The following is a 25879-nucleotide window of genomic DNA, read 5'->3' on the forward strand; positions in this document are numbered from 1 at the left end:
AAGGATAGACTCATTAGGGGTCTATAAAGGAACAGAACCTATTAAAATACATTTATTTGAGTTGCTTACAAGTTGCAGTCCAAGTAGTCCAACAATGCTGTTTTCTGATAGAAAGGCCAAGGATCCCATAGCTGTTCAGTCTGTGAGATTGGATATCTCAACAGCCCCAATCTCATGCTGGAGTCCCAGTTTTCAGTCTAGGTTGGAATCCTAAAGAAGTGGGTTCTAACACCAGTAAATAAGAAAGATTAACTTGCCAGCAAGAGTGAGGGCAGGCAGGCAAAAAGCAAGTTTCCTTTGTCCATGTTGTATGTGGGGTGCCACCAGGAGATATGACCAGATTTAGGGTGGGTTTTCTGACCACAAATGATCTGGATTTTAAATGGGTCTTCCACCTCAAATAATCTAACCAAGAAAAATCTCTCAGTAATATACCCAGCTTCTTGGATTTAGTTAATTACAGATGTAGTCGAGTTGATGACCAAGATTAGACCATCACGCCATGTTACCCTCTGAATTTCTACCCCACCACCTGCTCCATACTTCCCCTCCTTTCCTGCCTCTCATCATCGTTACTTCTGAGGTGTCCCACAGTGTTTCAGGCAGGAACCTGGGTCTGACCTTCAGTGTTTCTAACTTCTCCCTTGTATCTGTTTCCTTCCATCACTTGGTACCGCTCCATGGGTGTTTCTCATTGAGACTAGCCTGAAGTACAAGGGCAAATCACCCTTGCTTTTTACCTTCTACATAAATACCTCTCCCACTTTATCATTCATGTACATTAGCAAAATAGCTACCTTTACCCACACCCTGTCCCTGCCACACCCAATATTTAGGAAAGAGAGTTGATGAATTTATAAGTTTTATGAGTGACATTGAAAGAAAGGAAAAATGAATAGAAGTGTTACTCTACCCAGGCTTCTGGCCTAAGCAGCAGCTAAAGAGCCAGAAATCTAAGCTTGTTTGATCTGCCAGTTACCTTCCTCCAATAATCATAAGGTGCTTCCAAAAGTGGAAGTTCAGTGTCACCGTGCTGGATGCCAGAAACCCAAAATCAAAGTATGAGGAAGTGCTCCCTTGGGAGGCTCTAGGGAAGACCTCTCTATTTATCAGCTTCAGAGGATTCCAGAAATTCCTGGTTTGTGACTGTCTAGCTTTTGCCTCTTAGGGTACCTGTCATATTAGGATGTATGCCCATCTTACTCTGGTATGATATCAGCTAACTACACCTACAGGTACCCTTTTGTCTGGTAAGCAGCAATTTGGTTCAACACACTGCCAATGCTCCCAACAAAGACAATGGCCCTGAGCATGGCAACCTGTTGAGTCCTGGGGATATAGTAGGAAGCACCACCACCATTACCCTATACTCACGGCCTTAGTTCTAATAAGGGTGACAGGACCAATGATCAAAGGGCAGAGGCTCTATACAGTAAGCAAACCAGTGGCCTAGAAAATGGGCAGTTGAGTTCCAGGACTAGGAGGCCCTCAAGCACTCAGAAGGAGGCTAATTAAAAGAAAAACAACTTGGACTTAGCCCCTCTGTCCCCCAATTGGGAAGGCAACTTTGTTTTCAGACAGAGTTCTTACTATATTAAGCAGTTTGAGTTCAAGCAATCCTGCCTCAGCTTCCCAAGTAGCTGAGACTACAGGCATGTGTCTCTATCGCCAGCTATCCAGAGCTGCTTGTTTGAACCTTCAAGACCTCTCACTAGCCTGCTATTGAGAACTAGGTGCCCTGCTTTCCTATCCAGGATGACAATACAGTCTGGTTAGGATGGCAGGCAGGGCCTCAGACCTAAAGGATGAGCTGAGGCCCCTTCCCAGAAACTTGCAAGAAAAAAAATAAAGGCAAAAGAAACTTAAACATTGGCAAGTTTGTTCTTGCCTGTTCACTAGGGTGGCATATGGCGCTGTTGAGAAGAGTAATCCTGGTGCCACACAATCTCAGCAAATAATTTCTTTTTGAAAAAAGAGTGTGACAGAACCCAAGTTGGACTAGAGAACACACATGTCCTCTGTCTTTTAACCCTGATATAGGCAGTGACCACATCTCATCCCGTTGCTGGGAGTTCAACATCACAATCTGACATGATTCACACAAAGGCAAAGGAGATGTGGGCCCTTCTAAGTTTGTCACAGCAGCATCTCTACCTACCCCCATACTGGAGTGTTAACTGCATCCCCTGCTTTAAGTCAAAGTAGTACCTCCAGATTGTGAGAGGAGAGGCTTCACCTGCACACCAAATAGTGGGGAAAGATACTTGATAGGAGAGACACATCACAGACTTTTTTTTTCCCTTTGGTTTTTTGAGACAGGGTTCCTAACAGCCCTGGCTGTCCTGGAACTCACTTTGTAGACCAGGCTAACCTCAAACTCACAGAGATCCTCCTGCCTCTGCCCTCCTGAGTGCTGGGATTAAAGGCATGTGCCACCATCATCCAGCAACAAATCACAAACTCTTAAAAGTCCCTCTTGTTATTTACCTTAGAGTCAGAACCTGTGCCCCTGGCAGCCCTAATGAAACAGGCTCAGGCATCCATCTCAGTAAGTCAATTAAAAGAGCCAAGTTAATAATGAAAAAGGTTTATTCAATGTGGCCACATTGAAAAGAGGGGCAAACAGATCTAGTGACCTCCTTGCGAAGTCCATATTTAGGGTCCTGACATGAGGTTAATGTCTAAATTGAAGGCACACTTAAGCAGTCATGGCCAAGGTGTAATTCCACTCATTACTGATGCATCATCATTGTCTGGGTTTCAGTCTCATGCTGCAAGGTTGTCTGACAAGCTTTCTCTGGAGACAAGATCTCCCGCTGGCTGACACTGGAATTTAGCCTTTTTTTTTTCCCAGCATGAGATTCCTGGGGGAAATTCCTATTCCCTGGGTGTCTTGTTTCAGTCTGGTAGCCAAAAGAAGGGACACAAATGTCTCTTTAGAATATTCTCTCTCTCTCTCTCTCTCTCTCTCTCTCTCACACACACACACACACACACACACACACACACACACACAAGAGAGAGAGAGAGAGAGAGAGAGAGAGAGAGAGAGAGAGAAATGGAAGGTCACACTGTGTAGCCATGGCTGTCCTGAAACTTGCTATGTAGACCAGGCTGGCCTCGAACTCACAGAGATCCACCTGCCTCTGCCTCAAAGTGCTGGGATTAAGGGTGTGCACATGGTTAGCCTATAGAATATTTTCATTCTTTGCAGGTATGACAGTTACACTTCTAGCCAAGATTCTCCAGAGCAGGCAGCAGGTCTCCATGGACAGGGTTAGAGGCCAGACTTTAGCACAATGAGGGCTTCCATCCTACATCCTTCTGGTGCCTATGGTCTTCTGGAGCAGGGATCACAGCAAAGGCTGAGATGGGTGAACTGATGGTGCCATTGAGATTGGGTCTGAAAGCAATAGTACATATAGTGCAAATGTGTCTACCAGCAAGTCAAAACTGCGCCATTGTCCTTAGAGGCTCAAAGCTGTGAATAAGCTGAGCTGTAGAGGCTTTCTAGCCTAGCTTCACCACTTGTACTACACAGCCCATGAGAAAGCAAGTAGATATAGCAAGAATACCTTCTTGGGGACAGGGCACAAAGTGCAAGTGAAACCTCAATACCACCTCCATAACTCTCATGATTATCATTCTGACCACCATGCTTAAGAGAAAGGACCACAGTTTCTCTTTAATCCCATGATACAGAGAAGCTTTCTCTTGACTCCTGGTACAGCAGCCATGTGACTACAATGAGTGGACAAAGATTTACAAAAGGCTAGTGATGATGTAAATAAAGTCTGTCAACCCCAAAATGGCAGAATCTTGCCCAGATTTCCCTACACCTTCTTCCATACAACACCAAGGGGCACCAGCCCCGTGCCTGCTCCTGGGAAAGCGCACTTTAAATCCTCAACCAATTTGATGGGTAGTGCTGGGTTTTGGTTAGTATTTGCCTGAGGATGGTATTAAAGCTTAGGGAAAGGGAAAGCAGACAATGACTCAAGAAGATGGTCCTGACCATGCAGAGGCCCTTTGTGCTTAGAAGTACTGTTGCAAACCCTTAGATTGCACTCCAAGTCCAACTTTTATAGACTGCAAAGATGTAGCAGAGTAGACTGTAAGAGATGTAGGGAATCTGCCTGCATAGCATCTCTGAAGCAGAGGTTCTTATACAGGGGCAGCACAGGGAGTCTAAAGTACAGAAGGGACATGAAAGTGACTGAGTGAGCATGAGGAAGGACTGAGGAGACCAATCTGATCACACAAACACACACACACACACATACACACACACACGTGCACTGGAACAGAAGCCAAGACTCTAGTGAGGACATTCTGCTGTTACCTTACCTCTTGGCCTTATATAAGGGACAGAGATGAGGGTCCTGATGAGAACATTCAGCTGTAAGCTCCATGAACCTACAATGGGTAAGAGGCATGTGATCCTCAGTAAACATATTCACGGGTCACTTCAGCTCTGAATACCTACACGGAAGCACAATCATGAGGGACCAAGTGAGCACAGTCAATTGATGGGAGGTTTAAGATTCCCATGAATTAAGGGTCAGCTCAGCTATGGGAGCCCATATATGAAAAACGACAGATATGCTGAGAAGAGTCATCCATCACCTTAGTTATTTTTAAATATATATACTTTTTATTTATGTATATGTATCTGTAGGTGCACATGGAGGTCAGAAGAGGGTGTCAAATGCCCTGTAGCTGTGAGCTGCCTGATATGGTTGCTGACAACCAAACTCAGGTCCTTTGCAAGATCAGCAAGCACACGTAAACACTAAGCAATTTCTCCAGTACATTACCTTAGTTCTGGTACCAGCATTGGTGCTGAGATTCGTGGCCTAATCTGAGGAGTTCAACTAACAAAGAATCTCTGTATGCCTACACTGATTAAAATCAGGAACTTCTAGGTGGGACAGTCAACTGTCAACCTTAGGTGTTTGTAGCTGCCCTAGAATAGGGGGCTACAACACTGTCTGTCTCTGGATGAGCAGACTAAGGTAGTGCATGAAGGCCCAAATGGAGTTAGTTGCCTTTCACCTAGGCTCCTGGGTCCTAACACAGAGAGGCACAAGAAAGAGATGAGGACATTCAGCTAATCATGCAGATGTGAGTCTCTAGTGAAGAACAAATATACAATAGGCCAACAGCACTCCAGAACTGAGAGGTACAATGAGGGTGTTGCAGGAATCTTTCTGGAATAAGCACACTGTCACCAATGAGAGTAGAAGAGAGATATCATCAGTAGAGTAAAGCCAGGATAGCTCCTGAGAAGCTTCAATGCTGGGTCTAATTTGTATTCTCGTTTTATACTCTAAAAACACAAGGTGGGATAGGCAAGTAAGCAGAATTTAAAGAAGCCTTTGTGGCAGTCAGCAGTTTGTTAAGGGCAATGACCCATTGGTTTCAGCTATTTATCCATGTCATTCTGTTCCAGGTAGCAAGTAAAGTCATGTTTGGCAAATAGGCATTACAAGCAGTGCTTTAAGTAAATCGCTAAATAAATCAGTAAATCAATGTCTAATAATTTGTCTTTTCTAACTTATTCTACTTCGGGGGCATGACAGTGAAGCTCAGAAGACAGCAAAGGCCACCTCAGCTCCATATAGACACACAAATCAGAAATTGAGGTCCAAATGATGACATTCAAGTGAAATTCAAGGTCCTGGTCCCTATACTGGAGAGAATGATGGAATGGGTAAAGTTCTTCAGCTGCCACTTCAACTCTTAGGACACAAAACATAGATGGGGACTCTCAAATGTCACCTATGATCTTGAATATACAGCAAGGTGGACACCAGCCTGAGAAATATAAGTACCACATCTCAAAACTTAATATGAAGAATGGAAATTTGACATAAAGGTAATTCACTTTACTAGGTCTCAGACTTTCATAAACACTGAAGAAAATTGGCAATTAAAAATAAAATTGGGGGCGCTGGAGAGATGGCTCAGCAGTTAAGAGCATTGCCTGCTCTTCCAAATGTCCTGAGTTCAATTCCCAGCAACCACATGGTGGCTCACAACCATCTATAATGAGATCTGGTGCCCTCTTCTGTACTGCAGTCATACATACAGACAGAATATTGTATACATAATAAATAAATAAATAAATAAAATTTTAAAAAAATAAATAAAATAAAATAAAATAAAATTGGGGCTAGGGAGATTGCTCAGTGGTTAAGAACACTGGCTGCTCTTCTAAAGGACCTGGGTTCAATTCCCAGCACCAACATGACGGCTCATAACTGCCTGTAACTCCTGTTTCAGGGGATCTGACACCTTCACACAGACACAAACACAGGCAAAACATGAATGCAATGAAATAAAAATAAATGAATTTAGCCTGGTAGTGGTGGTTGCACACCTTTAATCCCAGCACTTGGGAAGCAGAGGTGGCAGGCAGATCTCAATGAATTCAAGGTCAGTCTGGTCTACAGAGCTAGTTCCAAGCCAGGCTCCAAAGGTACATGGAGAAACCATGTCTTGAAAAAAAAATTCATTTTAAATAAATAAATAAATAAATAAAAGTAGCCAGACAGTGGTGTCACACACCTTTAATCCCAGCACTCAAGAGGCAGAGGCAGAGGCAGGCAGATGTCTGTGAGTTTGAGGCCAGACTGGTCTACAGAGTGAGTGCCAGGACACCCAAGACTAGGAAAAAAACATTTCTTGAAAAACATAGTAGAGGCTTTTATTTAATGATTGTTTGGTTTTTTTTAACTGCATATTCTCAGTGTAGTTTGTTTTGTTTTGTTGCAGTTATTTTTGAAACAGGATTTCATATAGCCAGGCTGGCCTCAAACTTACTTTGTAATGGAAGATGTCCTTGAACTTCTGATCCTCCTACAGCACGCTTGAGCTGTGTGTGGTTCTCGACCTGTGGGTCACAACAGTAGCAAAATTATAATTATGAAGTAACAACAAAAATAACTTTATGGTTGGGGGTCACCACAACATGAGCAACTGTATTGAAGGGTCACAGCATTAGAAAGGTTGAGAACTAATTGCTCTTGAGTGTGGTACCATGCCCAGGTTTTTCTTGTTTGTTTTTTGGAAGGCTTTGTTGGTTTGTTTGTTTGTTTGGTTGGTTGGTTGGTTGGTTGGTTGGTTGATTTGGTTGGGAGGACTTGGGCTTCATGAGACCCAGTCTCAAAATAATAAACAAAAAGTACAAGGGCTTGTAAGTAGCTTGTTTCCTTCATTCTGTGTAAATGTGGATATGTGGTACTGAGACCATAAGTAGGGGGCCAAGGAGCCTGCACTGGAGGAGTCTGTTATTCATGGCCTATCAGAATGTCCCACAAGAATCTCTAAAATGAGCTAAGCAACAATTCCTAGCCAGGGTATAAATGTTTCAGAATCTCATACCAAGTAAAATTGGCTGGCTCATCAGATAAAGTCACTTGAATCAAATGCAAGCCTGAGAGCATAGCACAAGCACAGTGACCCAAGTTCAATATCTGGAACTCATCATGAAAGACAGAAGGAAACCACTGATTCCACAAAAGTTGTATTCTTACCTTCACATGTATATTATAGCATGCAAACACCCACTTAGACACATATCATACATGCACACAATAAAAAATTTTAAGTGCCCAGCTGAAGAATCAGCCCTGGTGACTCAGACCTGTAATTTCATCACTCAGTAAACAGATTTCTGAGGATTACCAAAGTTCTAGTCCAGCCTAGATTACATAGTAAATTCTAAGTTAACCTAGGCTACAGTAGAGAAACAACCTGTCTGAAAACAAAAAGAAACTAACAAAATAACCATCTGAGTGCAGTGTTTTAAACCAGCAATCTTGGCACTATGGAGGCAGAGACAAGATCAATAGAACAAGGTCAGTCTGAACTACATTCAAGACCTTGTCTCAAAAAAACTGAGGACAGAACCAGTGAGATGGCTCAGTGGCTATAGGCACCTCTTGCCAAGACTGATAACCCAAATTTGATCTCTGAAACCCAGATGGAAGAGAAAAAACGAACTCCCTCAGCTTGTCCTCTAATTTCTGAATGCACTCTGTGGCATGTACAGGCCTGTACGCACCCCACACAATACGTCAATTCAGAAAATAAAATTCAAAAAGAATTTTAAAAAACTAAGAGTGGCTTAGAACTTAACTAAAATTTACCTAGCATGCCCATCCATGACTCTGGGTTAGATCCCTGGCTCTGAAAAAAATAAAAGGTTAGCCCTCTGGTTAAAAAATCAGAGAGGGTGGTGATGGCTTATACCTTTAATCCTAGCACTTGGGAGGCAGAGACAGGCAGATCTCCGTGAATTTGAGGCCAACCTGGACTACAGAGTGAGTTCCAGAACAGCCAAGGTTACACAGAGAAACCCTGTCTCAAAAAACAAACAAAATTAGCGAGACCTGGGTTTGTTCTTTAATGCCTTTAATCCCAGCACTCAAGAACCACACAGATCTCTATCAGTTCAAGGACAGCCTGGTCTACATAGCAAATTCCAGGTCAACCTTGTCTCAAAAAAAGGTTTTTTTTAATAGAGGGAAAATGTCATTAAACATAGAAAAATAATGGTTTTGGTGTCTGTTGTTTGTTGTACTATCTATTGAACCAAGGATAACATGCTTAGCCCTTTTTATTTTGTGTTTTGCTATATAGCTCCAACTGTCCAGAAATTCACCTGGCCTTTGCCTCTCAAATGCTGGGATTAAAGAATTGTGCCACCATGCCCAGCCCCCTCCTTACTTTTTTCTTCTACACATGATCTCATTAAATTGCCCAGGCTGGCACTAAACTTGTTATCCTCCCACCTTAGCCACCTAAGTAGCTCTTATTATTGGCCTGGCTAGAAAAGACTGTTTCTAAAACTAAGAAGAGTACCAGGTGGGACTGGAGAGATGGTTCAGCAGTTAAGAGCACTGCTGTCCTTCCAGATGACCAGGTTCAGTTCCCAGCATCCATATGACAGCTCACAATTGTCTGTAGCTCCAGTTCTAGGGGGTCTGATAACCTCACACAGACACACATACAGTCAAAACACCAATGTACATAAAATAAATCACTAAAACCAATGCACATAAATTAAAAATAAATGTTTTTAGAAGTACCAGGCACACCTGTAATCCCATCACTCTGGGGGTCAAAGCAGGAGAATTAATGCAAGTTTGAAACTAGCCTGGTCTACACAGAGAGTTCTAGGCCAGCCAGGGCTATAGTGAGAACGTGTTACAAAAACAAGAACAGAGTCAGTGAAAGGGCTCAGCAGATAAATATGTGCCTACTGCCAAGTTTGATTACCTGAATCCAATTCATGTGCCCCACGTGTTAGAAAGAACTAACTCCTACATGTTGCCCTCAGACCTCCACATGAGGGTGGTGGCACTCAAGTGCATGTACACACACACACACACACACACACACACACACACCACAAGATAGATAGATGATAGGTAGATGGATAGATAGATAAAATATAATAAAATGTTTTTAAGCAGGTGCATGCCATGAGCCATGCTGGGTACATGGTCCTGCTGCAGTTGGGAGCCATGTTGATACTCATGGCCCATGTTACCACCAAAGGTTATCCAGATATCTGTAGCCTATGCTGCCACCTAAAGTCATGTTGGTATCTGTCAGTCATGTTGCTGCCAGAGACCATATTGATGTGAGTGACCTTGGATGATACCCAAGACCTGTTGATGTCTGTGGTCCATTGCTGCCACAGAGGGCTGTTGTTGTTGTTTTTAACTCTTTATTCTTTTGTTCTTTGTGGGGGCCATCACCCAGTTCCCAAATAAATACACACAATGTTTTATTCTTTCTTATGAATGCCAGACCTTAGCTTGGCTTATTTGTGGAGGGCCGAAATTATGAGCCTATTTCCACGGTGATCAAAGGTCAGAGAGTGGGAACTTACAAGGTTATTGTGCTTCTACCTCAAACAAAGGCCCCACCAAGCTGTTGACCTGAGAGTTCTGCTCTCTCAAGGTTATTGCTAACACCTGTGGCTAATAGCCAGCCCTTATACTCCAAGAATAAAGAAGTAGATCTGTTCCTACCTCAAACAAGTCTAAGAATCCAACTAAGTTCCAGTTCCCTTTATGGAAATAACTTGGGATTCCAACCAGGGAGTGGTTTGCCTACAGAGTGTTTTGGTGTAGGGCGTGAGTGTGACTTGGTGACTTGTTTTGTTCTAGCAACAGAATGCCTAACTATGAATGTAGCCTGTGACTTTCAATTGGCCTGTTCATTTCCTTGTACCATGTTATTTGCAGTCTCTTGTTTTACTACCTTTTGGGGTCAGGGGTATTTTAAGCAGTTGGAAATTAAACACGGGAGAATTTTTAGTACTGACTGAAAAATTCCCTCCCAATACTACCCTATATATTTCTCCATTTTATTATTTTCATTTGCATCTTCATATGCTTTACTATATTTCTAAATCCCCACGCCCTTAACCTGGCAAGAGATATTTTTGTCGAGGTTGGTCCCCCGACACTTGTTCCTAGTCAGCTTTCCTTAACTTAAATTCTACCTTTTGCCTCTAGGTTTTTTCATTTTCTCACTTCTGCTTTGTCTTACTTTTTTCCCTTTCCTTTAAAATATATTCTTTTTTATTTATTTATTAAAAATTTCCACCTCCTCCCCGCCTCCCTTTTCCCTTCTCTCCCCCACCTCCCCCTCCCTCTCTAGTCCTAAGAGCAGTCAGGGTTCCCTGCCCTGTGGGAAGTTCAAGGTCCTCCCCTCTCCATCCAAGTCTAGGAAGGTGAGCATTCAAACAGACTAGGCTCCCACAAAGCCAGTTCATGCAGTAGAACCAAAACTCAGTGCCATTGTCCTTGGCTTCTCAGTCAGTCCTCATTGTCAGCCACATTCAGAGTCCGGTTTGATGTCTTACTTTCACTCTTACCTTATGACTGGCTGTGTGGTAGGGGTGATGGCTACTAGCATCCTCTCCTTGTTCTCTTGCTCCTTGTCCCATGCCTTGATTCCTATTCTCTTTCTCTCCTGTTTATTCTCTCTGTTTGCTAGCCCCACGTATCCTTTCTCCTGCCTTGCTCTTAGCCATTCAGCTCTTTATTAGACCAATCAGATGTTTTAGACAGGCAAAGTAACATAGCTTCACAGATTTAAACAAATGCAACATAAAAGATGCATCACATTTTTGCATCATCAAACAAAGGTTCCATAGCATAAACAAATGTAACATACCTTAAAATAATATTTTACAACAGGGGATCACAAGGATGAGGGAAGACCTGGAAGGACTGGGAAGTGAGTTTGATAGGGGTGTGTGATCCTTAACTACATACCAAGTTCTAAAGCTAGACTGGCTTACAAAGAGATATCTTTTGTGCACAATCTCTCTCTTCACTTGGAATGGTATTATTATTATTTTGTTATTGTTTTTTTGAGACCGTTTCTCTGTGTAGCCCTGGTTGTCCTGGAACTAGCTCTGTAGATCAGACCATTCTCAAACTCACAGATCCATCTGCCTCTGCCTTCTGAGTGCTGGTATTAAAGGCATGCGCCACCACACTCAACTAATTATTATTTGTTTATTTAATGTCACAGATACAGAAAGCAAATCAAGGGGTTGCCAGAACTATACTTTGATAGAGACAGAGAGATAATAAGCATGTAACTTCTGTTTCAGATGATGAAAATACTCTGGAATTAGATCTAGATAGTGGTTTCACAACACATAAATGTCCCAAATACCACAAATTCTACACTTTAAAAGGGAAAAGTTATGACATATTAATGAAATATTTAATAAAGCTGTTGTTTACTAAGGAAAAGGCTAGATTTCTGCCCTCCTCAAAAATGAAAATTTGGGTCTGGAGAAATGACTTAATTGGTTAAGAACATTGGTTGATCTTCAAAATGGTTGGATTCCAATTCTCAGCACCCTCAAAGTGGCTCACAACTGTCTATTAACTTCAGTTCCAGGGGATCTGACACCCTCTTTTGGCCACTGTTGGCACTGCATCCACATGATACACAGACATAAACACAGGCAAAACAACATATACATAAAATTTTAAAAGGGTGCCAGGTCTGGTGGCACATATCTTTTATCCTAGTATTAGAGAGACAGAAGTAGGCAATCTTTATGTGATTGAGGCCTCGGGGGGGGGGGGGATCAATGCCTACTTATTCTGCTGTAGAGGTAACTTGTACATCCTAGGGTCTGAGAAATTCTAAATTAATGGGACACTGCCACCTGTCACCCTGCATTCAGAAGGAGCCCCTAGAATATATGTCCAGAGTCAGCACTTCCCTTGCTTACTGCATTACTACTCATTTGTCCCATTCAACTTTATGTACCTAAGATTACAGCTGCATTCATTAGTAATTTTAAGATGATGACACCAAGATATCACATCAAGTATATAGTCTTAAGCACGGTGTCTTGGATGACTATGCAGGATACCAGAACCCTGTAGGCTCCCTGAACAAATAATCCTCACTGACCTTCTGGAGCTCTCAGGAGCAGTGGACCAGGACAGCAATTGGCCCAAATTCATACCCTTGCCCACCGACCCAGATATACCCTAGTCAGCTGCTCTATCCAACCCCCTACCACTGTCAACCAGTTCAGGGATGTAGAAAAACTTCAAGACTCCTTTTCTCTTTAGCTCCTGCATTTTATGTCTAAGGAGACTCATTAGCAGCTTATCTCTTATGACTTTACCCAACATGGGATGGGCAGAGGCTAAATAGACCTTTTCTGTGTTCCCTGCCATGGGCATAGTGCTCAAAGTTTTTAGCTTCCTACTCCATACCTGGCCACACACTAGGGTTCAGACTGAACCCTAGGCACATACAGTTCAGCTCCCTGCATTCACAACTGCACATATATCTGACACCTCCAGGACAGCCATCACAGTAGCTCAGTTGATAGGGGAGTTCAGCCAATCACATTTTGTTTTGGGGGCGTGCCGCCCTCAGGCTAAAGCCTGCCTATAAACCTAGCTCTCTCTTTCACCTGGCTCCTACGCCTGGAGGGATCGTTTGAATTCTGGTGTAAGCTGTTGTAAGTCTTACTTCTGTTTATTAAAGCTGTATATTTTGTATTAAGATAGTCTGGGGATTTTTCATTACCAATCGCCCTGCGGCATCATCTGGCGCCCGAACATACACCTTTTTCCCCCTCGTGAAGTGGGCCTAGCGGCCACACCGCACCTAAAATCTATCCAGCTCCTAGCCGCATTCGCGGGGCCGTGCAACTAACTTCCTTGGCTTTTGCTACCCCCATTGGGCACTGTCTTCCCCCAGCACTCGATCTGTGAATTTAACCTCTGGATTTGAGAGTATATATTTTAGAATTTGCTTTCCGGGTTGGCGCCATTGCCACGTGGATTCAGGTGTGCCCCCGTCGCTTACTGGCAGGCAAGGGTCATTACAGGTAAGATTTTTCTTTTCAGTTGAAAACAAATAAATAAATACAATTTCTTTTGATTGAACATGTCAGAAAATATTACTATCCAAAAGTTCAATGGCCTTTTTAATTGCGTCATGGAGGATCAGAAACCATGAGGTTTCTGATATTCCTCTTACTTGGTTATTCTGGGACTTGTCGCTTTTCTGGTGTTTGGATATTTTATAAGAATGATTCAGTCCTTACAGATTGAATATACAATGCTGAGGGCAGAGATTAAAACCTTAAGGACAATTCAGACTGATACCAACCTCCTCAAAAAAGAGTTTGGAGTTTTCAAAGAGGAGACTAGATCAGAGTTTGGAGTTCTCGAAGAGGGGACAACCAAAATGACTCGTAACCTCCAGTCCGTGACTGTAAGTGCTGAAACATTAGCTGAGAGGATTAAAATCATTGAATGTGAAAATTGGACTTTATCAAAAGGGTATGATAGATTAATTTACAGGATTTCCATACAAGAAGGCACAGTACATGCCATGAGGATTATGTCCAAGGAGGATATGGTATCTCTAACGGACAAGCTCCATGCCTTAGAATTATCAATGAAGGCGATAGTGTCCAGGGAGGAAATGGTGTCTCTGACGGACAAGCTCCATGCCTTAGAATCGTTAATGAAGGCTTTGGAGCATAATACTGGACAGGAGATTCAGGATTTACAGAAGGCAATGGTGAGCAGATTTAATAAGATTGAGGAAATCATAGATTCTGATGAACAGGAGCAAAAGGTAGAAAGGCAACCTTTGCCTCTGAAAACTCTGAGTTTACACAGAGTTATACCTGCCTTTCCAGTAATAACATCAGAAGAGATAACTGGCTCCAAAAACCCTAAGGTCATTAAAGAACATACATGGGAGCCTAGACGTATGAATGATCTGAAAGAATTTAAACAAGCAATTGTGAATTATGGACTACACTCATCCTTTGTTAGAGAGATGTTAAAATCCTGGGCTCTCAGCAGCAGGGCCACCCCTCAAGATTGGAACCAGCTCATGTCAGCTATCCTGGAGAACGGACCTTTATGGCATTTCAAATGCCTATTCAAGCAAGAGGCCAGACTTTTGCAACAACAAGAATCAGCGAAAGGAATTGAGGTTTCTCTAGATCAAATTCTAGGTGAAGGACTTTACTCTGATCCGCAGGAACAAGCTCTTTATGATGAAAACATTTTATCCATATGTGCCACAGCAGCTCTAAGGGCCTGGGACAGGGTTCAAGACTCAGGTCAGAGAGTAGAATCATATATCAGGGTAAAACAGGGTCAGAGAGAACCCTTTAGTGACTTCTTACAAAGACTAACTAAGGCTGTACAAATAGGGATACCTGATCCAGAAGCAAGAAATATAGTAATTGAGTCTTTGGCTTATGAGAATGCCAACGTAGAATGCAAAAGGATCCTGGGGCCTTTAAAGATCAGATCAGCGCCTTTGAATGAATGGGTTTTACATACAATGAATGTTGATACATTTGATTATGGCAATGAAACATGGGTGCAAGAAGCAATTTCCAAAGGTAAAAGGAGACATCAGATTACAAAATGCTTTCATTGTGGCAAAATGGGACACATGAAAAGGGACTGCAGACAATGGAATTCCAGGAATAATGCCTCTTCTAGGAATAACAGGAATAGGAGGACTCAGCCTTCAGGTTTATGTAGGAGATGTGGAAAGGGCAGGCATTGGACGAATGAGTGTAGGTCAACAAGAGATAAACAGGGCAACCCGTTGCCATCGGGAAACTCAATAGGTGGCCTCTCGAAGGCCCCCATGGCAAATGTGGTCCAGTCATTTCCGATCACTGCAGAGAATATGCCTCTTCAGGGAAATTAGAATGTCCCATGCCTGCTGTTAAAAGCAATAACAGCCTGAAGGATGAGTTAAATGTGGTGAATGAATCAAGAAATCTAAGAGGATAAAGTAAACGTATATTCTGGCAGACTTCTATAAATGAACAAAGACCAAAGCTAAGAGTGTGTGTAAATGGCAAATTTATTACTGGCTTACTGGACACAGGTGCGGATGTAAGTATCATTACTCCAGAATCTTGGCATCCGCACTGGCCTCTTCAGGAAGTAGATATTCAGTTCCTAGGAATTGGAACTCTATCTTGAATAAGACAAAGCACGAGATGGGTCAATTGTATAGGCCCAGACGGACAAATAGGAAAACTAAGGCCATATGTAGCTAATATTGCAGTGAATTTATGGGGCCGTGACCTATTGCAGCAATGGAATACCCAAATTAACATTCCTGCTGCTTCTAGAGCCTATATTCCTGAGGAAAATATTACAAGATATTACAGATGGTGGAAACCGGCCATTAAAACTATACAAGAACACAACACGATTGATGGCCCTTCAGAGGTACCAACAGCCATGCCTCTAAAATGGTTGACTGAAAAACCAATATGGACCAAACAGTGGCCTTTAGCTGAGGAAAACTTACAGGCTTTAGAACAGCTGGTACAAGAGCAATTAGATGCTCGACAGATAGAAGAATCTACCAGCCCTTGGAATTCTCCTGTATTTGTTGTTAAGAAAAAATCTGGTAAATGGAGAATGGTGAGAGATCTTAGAGCTATCAACAAGGTTATTCAACCAATGGGCCCTCTGCAATCTGAAATTCCTCTGCCCTCCCTGTTACCAAAGGGATGGCCTCTTATAGTTATTGATCTGAAAGATTGTTTCTTCACTATACCTTTACAAGAAAAAGATAGAGAAAAGTTTGCCTTCATAGTGCCTACTTATAATAACTCTCAGCCTGTAAGGAGGTACCAGTGGATCGTCCTCCCATAGGGAATGTTAAACTCTCCCACTCTGTGCCAATATTTTGTAAGCCAACCATTAAAAATGATACGCAAACAATTTCCTAAGTCCATAATATTCCATTATATGGATGATATCCTGATCTCTGATCAAAACAAAGATACCTTAGAAAGGCTGTTTGAAGAAGTAAAAATAGTGTTACCTAAATGGGGATTTCAAATTGCTCCTAAAAAATTCAGAGGGGAGATTCTGTTAATTATTTAGGTTATAAAATAGGTTTACAAAGAATTAAGACACAAAAGGCACAAATCAGGAGAGACCGGTTACGAACTCTTAATGACTTTCAAAGATTATTATGAGACATCTCCAGCCTACGACCGGCTGTTGGGATAACACCTGATCTAATAATTCATTTAAACAAAACCTTGGATGGTGATAAAGACTTAAACAGTTCCAGAGAATTAACAGCTGAAGCATAAAAAGAACTGACAATGGTTGAAGAAAAATTACAGGAGGCTCATGTGGACAGGGTAAATCCAAAGCTTAGTTGTATTCTCGTCATATTGCCTTCCAGAATTTCTCCTACAGGAATCTTGATGCAAAGAGATGATATTATCTTGGAATGGATCTTTTTGCCACACAAACCAAGTAAAAAATTAAAAACTTATGTGGAAAAAGTCTCTAAATTGATTATAAAAGGAAAATTGAGACTTTGTCAATTAGCAAGTATAGACCCAGCAGAAATTATAGTGCCTTTCACTGCTAATGAGGTAAAAAAGTTGTGGGAAGACAATGAACCATGGCAAAGAGCTTGTACTAATTTTTTGGGAGAAATCAATAACAATTACCCAAAAAGCAAGAGACTTAATTTTATAAAGACAACTTCTTGGATCCTTCCTCAAATTGTCCGTGATGCTCCAATAACCGGAGCCCGTACATTTTATACTGATGCTAATAAATCAGGGAAAGCAGGTTACAAATCAGAAGAATTGAGTAAAGTGGAACAAAGTCCTTATGATTCTGTCCAGAAGGCAGAATTATATGCCATTTTTATGGTGCTTAGGGATTTTAAAGAACCTCTTAATATAATTACTGACTCACAACATGCAGAAAGAGTTATCTTGCATATTGAAACTGCTGAATTTATACCTGATGATACATAATTGACCTCATTGTTTATCCAGGTACAAGACATGATTAGGAATAGGCTTTGCCCTATGTATATAACACACATCCGATCCCATACGGGTCTGCCAGGTCCTCTAGCACACGGTAATGCAGATAATAATCAATTATTAATTGGTAGTGTGCTGCAGGAATCTGAATTTCTTAAAAAACATCATGTCAATAGCAAAGGCTTGAAAAAAGAGTTTTCTATTACATGGCAACAAGCTAAGAAGATTGTAAAGAAATGCCCTACTTGCTCTTTTTATAACCAAACACCATTGCCTGCAGGGACTAATCCAAAGGGTATTAAAAGGAATGAAATTTGGCAGATGGATGTGTTTCACTTTCCAGAATTTGGCAAATTAAAATATGTACATCACACCATTGACACATACTCAGGTTTCCAATGGGCAACTGCTTTAAGCTCAGAAAAAGCTGATTCAGTAATCACTCATTTATTAGAAGTTATGACCATCATGGGTATACCTATACAGATAAAGACGGATAATGGTCCAGCTTATGTTTCTAGGAAAATGACACGATTTTTTGCTTATTATAATATTAAGCATGTTACAGGTATACTATACAATCCTACAGGTCAAGCAGTTATAGAAAGATCAAATCGAACTATAAAAGATATGTTGAACAAACAGAAAGGGGTGGAAAATACCCCCAGGAATAGGTTACATAATGCTTTATTAACCTTGAATTTTCTCAATGCTAATGAGAAGCAGACAATGGCTGCAGAAAGACATTGGAAATTGGAAAAGACTGCTGTACTAAATCAACCAATTTATTTCAAGGATGTGCTGACCTCACAGTGGAAGCCAGGAGATGTGCTGCGTTGGGGAAGGGGTTTTGCTCTTGTTTCCACAGGAGAGGAAAAATTGTGGATACCATCAAAATTAATAAAGGTTCGGTTTGAAGAGGAGAAACCTCTTGGAAGAGATAAATGATAACTCACTTTAATGTGCATTTATTTATAAATATGTAGAGCTGGTTTTGGAGTTGGACAATGGCTCAGTCCCTCTTCATTTCCAAGCCTGTTGATAAGAGATATCCCAGAGTTTCTGTCTCATGTCAAGAGCCAAGATACGGGACAGAATAACTATAATTGATAAATTTTCTTTGCCTTTCCCCACATCTGTTTCTATCTTTATTAATATATATATATGTCTGTATATGTCTTCGTAGATAATGTTTAACTTTCCCATAACAAACAATAAATTTTCCTGCAGTAATCTTTAAAGCTTCTAGGATGAAGATGGGGCCCCACAACATCAACTCCACCTGGTTACTATGACGTCATAATGTTGATAGCGCTATTTTTTAGACCTGTTTTTTGGTACCAGCTACACAAAACAGTTCCATATGATGCACAATATTTGACAACACTCTGGCAAGACCTCCTCAACTTATTCAGAGACTATTTACAACTCTCTCCCACCAAATGTTTATATGGAAATTTTACCATCAATTATTTTCACAGGACCCCCTAAGAGAAATGTTGCCCCCGTAACAGCTGGAAGCAATTTTAGAGGACGACGTCCCCTCTCCCAGTAGAATTTGCCCTCAGGTTTAGGGACACCATTTAGGGGTTGTTTATAGTTGATATAGGGATGAGGGAATAGGGGAGGTATTTGTACGCTCAGGGGTGTTTATCAAAAAAAAGGGGGGGAATTGATTGGTGATGGGATAATAATATATTGGTATTTGTGAGTTATTGTTTTTAGAAAATTGTATTGGTGTTGATTTTTGTACATTGATATATTGAATATTGTATGTGAGTATGCTTCTACCTCTATTTGTATTAATATATATATACATATATTTACATTCCTACCTCTGATTAAGATATTTATGTACATTGTTTACATTTGGAGGTCATTGTCCTCACTCATTGCACAGTTGTTCATTCTCTTAGTCTTCAAGTTAGATAGATAGAAATCCATAGTCATACATGTTTATTATATTTATATTTAGGCTAATCAGGTTATTTAGATGCATAGAGATTATACTTAGTATAGAAAGTATAATCTTCAACCTCTTCGAAGAGCTGTGGAAAATGGCCTTTAATCTAACTCATAGTTCTATAGTAGTGAGACACAATCGCTCCTGGCATCACCGCTCTACTCCGAGAGAACGTTGAGCACCAAAGACACTTCACATGGAGCTTGTCTTCTTCCTGGCAGAACTGGCCTTTGGGTAAAGAAAAAGCCCATACCTCAACCACTGACAGAATTACAGAATATCCTAAATGGATAAAAGCAGGATTGTTTTATCTTGCCAAGACAGGGTGAGAGAGTCCTAAAAGGTTTCTTGCCTTTGAAAAATGGCATGTCAGTTACATCAGGCCTTAGCCAAAGTTGGTTAACTCAACACTGCATACGAGACTTTGGGTGATTGCCCAGGTATTCAGTTGTCTCTTCCATTCGTTGCACATTTCAGAAGTTTCCTGCTTGTACTTCCAGGCTGCTTGAGTAAAATTATTTCCCTTCTCAGATCTTTGATGGAGTTGAAGATTAGATAGTTGTAGTTACCATCTACATTATTTAGACTCCCTGAGATAGAAAGTTTAGCAGAACTTTTGTTATATGTTTCTTGCTTAACATTGTTTGTTGTTTGTAACTTTATATTTATTATTTGCTTCTATTGTATATAGTGGTATTTGGTTTGGTTCTGTCTTATTTTAGAAAAAAGGGGGAGATGATAGGAGAGTTCAGCCAATCACATTCTGTCTTTGGGGCGTGCTGCCCTCAGGCTAAAGCCTGCCTATAAACCTAGCAAGCGTGCTCCGCTAGCTCTCTCTTTCGCCTGGCTCCTACGCCTGGACGGATTGTTTAAATTCTGGTGTAAGCTGTTGTAAGTCTTACTTCTGTTTATTAAGAAGTAACATTTTGTATTAAGATAGTCTGGGGATTTTTCATTACCAATCGCCCTGTGGCATCACTCAGTAAGTTAGGTCTTTGTATGATCATGTAATATATGATTTAAAAATGGAATAATTAAATGAAGGGATAATCAACTTAACCAAAATTGACATACTTTTAAGTATCTTTTTGATAATCCTTGTTGTCATTTTGATAATTTTTGGTTTATCACTTAAAAAGGTGTTTGGTATGAGTGCCAAGTTATAAGCCTTAGAAAAACTTATTAAAACAGATCATAGACATATTCAAATCCAGACAGAGGAAGTTAAAGGAAAACCAATTTCAATTTTGCATTATAAGAATAAAGAGAAACAGCCTAATGTTTTCAAAAAACCAACCTTAATATACCCAGTAACCTTATAGGAATTGACAAATGATAGATATCCCCAAGACTCTGTGTGAGCTGAATGGAGTCCTGTGGCAATGTTAGATTTAAGGAGATTTGACAAAGTGATAGTCTCATATGGTATACATTCACCTTTTGTGAAGCAGATGTTAAACTCATGGTCAACTTGTAATAGGATTACTCTTCAAGACTGTAGAGACTTGGTTACAGCAAACTTGGAGCCTGGTCCACAATTACAGTGGAAGACCTGGTGGGAAAAAGCTAAGACCATTGAAAAACAGAGTAGAGATAGAGGTATGAAAATCTCCCAAGACCAACTTATGCAACTATAGAAATGCAATCCCTATATGATGGTCACATCCTGGCTTTATGCTGTGCAGCAGCTTTGAATGCTTGGGACAGAATTGAAGAAGTAGGAAAGAAGATCGAGTCATTTACTAAAGCCATACAGGGCCCAAAAGAAACCTTCACTGAACCTTCACTGATATCATACAAAGATTGACACCAGTAGTAAACAGAATGATAACAAATTCAGAAGCTAGAAAAGTAATGATCGCATCTCTGACCTTTGAAAATGCTAATTCTCAATGTAAAAGTGTAACATGTGGGGCCGGCTTGTTGGGGTATCTGTCCTGCCCAGTACCCCACAACCGGAAAGTCCCAGAGAAAATCAATCACACAGAGATCTCTGTAAGTTATAAAGCTGATTGGCCCATTAGCTCAGGCTTCTTGTTAACTCTTATAGCTTATATTAACCCATTATTCTGATCTATGTTAGCCATATGGCTTGGTACCTTTCCCAGTGGGGCAACTTACATCTTTCCTCTCCGGTGGTCTGGGCAGAACTGGCGGAGGGAGTTTCCTGTTTTCCCAGAATACTCCCAGTCTCTGTTCCACCCCTACTTCCTGTCTGGCTTTCCCGCCTATACTGCCTGCCTGGCCAATCAGCATTTTATTAAAATATGATTGACAGAATATAGACAATTCTCCCACACTATTTCCCTCTTTATTTTTTAAACAAAGGAAATACCCATAGTTCATTTGTTGGCAATGTGGGCATAGTATTTCAGGCTACTTACTGCTGGTTGGGGGCACTGATGATCTTATGGGGACCTAAAGAAAATTTAGAGTTATAATCAAGTCCTGACTGGAGTATCCTGTGAGTCTTGATCATCTCAGGCAGCAGTCTTGAATAATTGGGCCATTAAAGGCAAGATTAGCATCCTTGAAGGAATGGATCCAAGATAGCATCAATACTGAATCTCATTACTATAATGATGCTTGTATAGGAGAGGAGATTTTCAGAACTTTGAGGAAAAGTTGAAATGTCAAGTGTTAAAAGGGATTGTAGACAGAGTGTTCCCAGAAACAATGTTTTTCTAAGAATGATCCATTCAGAATGCCCCTACCTTCAGGATTATGCAGAAGGGGTGGCAAAGGCAGGTATTGGAATAATGAATATAGATCAACAAGGGACATTCAAGGTAATCCTTTGCCATTGGGTAACACCTTGAGGGGCCTCTCACAGCCCCTATGCCAAATCTGGTTCAGTTGATTCCTGTCATCATAGAGGAAACTTCTTCCCAGGGAAATTAAAGAACCTAGTGCCTATTGTAAGAAACCATACTGCTCTGCATGACAGAATAGCTAGAGAAGAGAGAACAAAAAATTCAGGAAAAATCATAAAGTCAATATTTTGGCAAACTTCTATAAATGAACAAATACCAAAATTAAAAATACAAATAAATAGCATTGTCATTGAAGGTCTTATTGACATGAGTGCAGATGTGACAATAATGACTTCAGAACAGCTGGTACAGGAGCAACTAGATGCTCAGCATATTGAAAAGTCAGCCAGCCTTGTATTTGCTGTTAAAAGAAATCTAGAAAATGGAGAAAGGTAACAGATCTAAGAGCTGTTAATAAGGTGATTCAGCCAATGGGCTCTCTACAGTCTGGCATTCCTTTGTCTTCTCTATTGCCTAAAGGATGGCCTCTTATAGTTATTGATTTAAAGGATTATTTCTTCACCATATATTTACAAGAAAAAGACAGAGAAAAATTTGCCTTCACAATGTCTATTTACACTAATTCTCAGTCTGAATCTAGAGTTTATCATTACATGATGACATTTTACCATCTGTTTCAAATGCAGATACTTGAGAAAGGAGGTTTGAAGAAGAAAATTTTGCCTTGTTGGAGATTACAAATTGCTCCTGGAAAAATACAAAGAGGAGACTCTATCTATTAATTATTTAGGGCATAAAATAGGTTTACAAAACACTTAGACCCCAAAAGATGCTAATTAGGAGAGCTAAAGTTTGCACTCTCAATGACTTTCAAAGATTGCTAGGAGACATTTCCTATCTATGGCCCCCTATTGGGATAAAACCTGATGAACTAAGAAATTTGAACATAACCTTAGATAGTGACAAGAACTTACATAGCCCCAGGGAATTATCAGCTGAAGCTGAGAGAGAATTGGCTTTGGTGGAAGAGAAATTACAGAAGGCACATGTGGATCATGTGGATCTGAATCTTAACTGCATTGTGGTCATATTACCCTCGAAGCATTCTCCCACAGGAATTTTAACACAGAGGGAAGATATTATCTTAGAATGGATCTTTTTACCATATAAACAGAGTAAAAAAAATAAAGATGTCTTTAATATGTATGTGGAAAAGGTCTCTAAGTTAATTCTAAAAGGAAAATTGAGACTTCATCAATTAGAAGAAATAGACCCAGCAGAAATTATAGTGCCTTTTAATAATGATGAAACTGACAAATTATAGGAGAAAGTAAACCCTGGCAAAGAGCTTGCAGCAATTTTTGGAGAGATTAACAACAAATATCCCAAAAGCAAGAGAATTCAACTTATAAAGAGAACTAACTGGGTCCTTCCTCACATTATACGGGACACACCAATATCTGTAGCCCCTACATTCTATACTGATGCAAATAAATAAGGAAACACAAGTTAAAAATCAGAAAATTTAAGTGAATCTAAGCCCTTATGATTTTGTCCAAAAGTCATACTTATATGATATTTTCATGGTACTAATATATTTTAAGGAACCTCTCAACATAGTTACTGATTTGCAATATTCCAAAAGAGTTGTTTTGCATATTGAAAATGCTAAATTATAGCAAATGATACAGAATTGACTTTACTATTTATTCAGTCACAAGAAATAATCAGGAATAGGCTTCGTCCCATAAACATAACACACATCTGACCCCATATGGTTCTGTCAGGTCTTCTAGCTCGAGGTAGTGCAGAAAGCAATCAATTATTGATTAGAAATGTGCTGGAGGCCTCAATTCATAAAAACATCATGACAATAACAAAAGTTTAAAAAAGGCTTTTCAGTTACATGGTAACAAGCCAAGGAAATTATAAGGAAAATGTCCTACTTGTTCTTTATACAATCAAACACACTACCTACAGGAAGTAACGCAAAGGATACTCAAAGGAGTGAAATCTGGCAGATGGATGTGTTCCATTTTGTAGAATTTGGAAAATTAAAATATGTACACCACACCAATGATACTTATTTACCTTTTCAGTGTACAACTGCCTTGAGTTTGGGAAAAGACTGATTCAGTAATCACACATTTGTTGGAAGTCATGGCCATTATGGAAATACCTGCACAAATTAAGATTGACAATGTTCTAGCATATGTCTCTAAGAAAACAGTTTTTTGCTTATTATAATACAAAGCATATTACAAGTATACCACACAATCTGACAGGCCACGCAGTTATAGAAAGATCAAATTGGACTCTAAAAGATATATTAAATAAACAGAAAAGGATAATAAAGACCCCCCAGAAATAGATTGCATAATATTTTATTAACTTTGAATTTCTTTTTTTTAAGTTTGTTTATTATGTATATAGTGTTCTGGGCACCATATCTCATTATAGATGGGTGTGAGCCATCATGTGGTTGCTGGGAACTGAACTCAGGACCTCTGGAACAGCAGTCAGCTCTCTTAACCTCTGAGCCATCTCTCCAGCCCCAACTTTGAATTTTCTAAATGCTAATGAGAAAGGAATGACAGCTGCAGAGAGGCATTGAATAATAGAAAAAACTTCTGAATTAAATCAGCCTGTATACTTTAAAGATGTACTTACCTCAGAATGGAAACTAGGACATGTGTTATATTGGGAAAGGGGCCTCACTTTTGTTTCCACAGGAGAAGAAAAGCTATGGATATCATTAAAATTGATAAAAAAAAAATCCATTTGAACAAGAAACACCTCTTAATTAGAAGAGATAATAGTTCATCAAACAGCATGAACATTTAATCTAAACTAACATATAAAACTAACAAATGCTTTTCATTTGATCAGATATAACTTGCCAAAGGGAATCTCCCCAAAATTAGGGTTGGGGAAGGGTTCTGCTTCTGTCCTTTCAGGAGAATAAATAGCACCCAGCTAAGGAATCTGAAGACCACTGGACAAATGAGACAAATGAAGAAAAAGGACAGATCATCCAGAATAAAAACTGCCAAGAGTAAACTGGCCTATGATGTGGTATTCCCCTTTGTATGCTGTGAATACCATTGATGAATAAAGAAACTGTTGTAGGGGACTGGTAGTTCCTGCTAGTTTGTCCCTAACACCCAGCTAGCTTACACCCAAAATAACCACAAAGAAATTGTATTAATTAATCACTGCTTGGCCCATAAGCTCTAGCCTCTTATCGGCTAACTCTCATATCTTAATTTAACCCATTTTTAGTAATCTGTGTATCGCCATGTAGCAGTGGCTTACCAGGTAAAGTTCTAACTGGCGTCTGTCTCAGGCAGAGGATCCATGGCATCTCTCCTGGCTCTGCTTTCTTCCTCCCAGAATTTAGTTCTGTCTTCTCTGCCTATATAAGTTCTGCCCTATTAGGCCAAGGTAGTTTCTTTATTCATTAACCAATACAAGCAACACATAGAAAGAAGGACCTCCTACACCAAGAAACTGCCTTGGCCTGTTGATATGACAGAACTTAGGTAGGTGAGGAAAACTAAACTGAATGCTAGAAGGAGGAGTAGAGAGAAGCCAAAGGAGCCTCTGCCAGAGAGAGACATGTTGAAACTTTGCTGGTAGGCCACAACCTCATAGTGATGCACAGATTAATGGAGATGGGTTAGATTAAGATATAAGAGCTAGCCAATAAGAAGCTAGAGCTAATGGCTAAGCAGTGATTTAAATAATATAGTTTCTGTGTGATTATTTTGGGAC

General features: G+C 40.3%; 1 protein-coding gene across 1 annotated transcript in view; it reads right to left on the minus strand.

Annotated features, from left to right (window-relative positions):
- The window catches only part of Ikbkg (inhibitor of nuclear factor kappa B kinase regulatory subunit gamma), a 107231-nt gene that overhangs the window by 65289 nt on the left and 16063 nt on the right, over window positions 1-25879 (minus strand). The gene's annotated exons all lie outside the window — the stretch shown is intronic.

The sequence above is a fragment of the Myodes glareolus genome, chromosome X, assembly GCF_982192425.1.
Source record: "Myodes glareolus chromosome X, mMyoGla1.1, whole genome shotgun sequence".
NCBI classification, from domain to species: Eukaryota; Metazoa; Chordata; class Mammalia; order Rodentia; family Cricetidae; genus Myodes; species Myodes glareolus.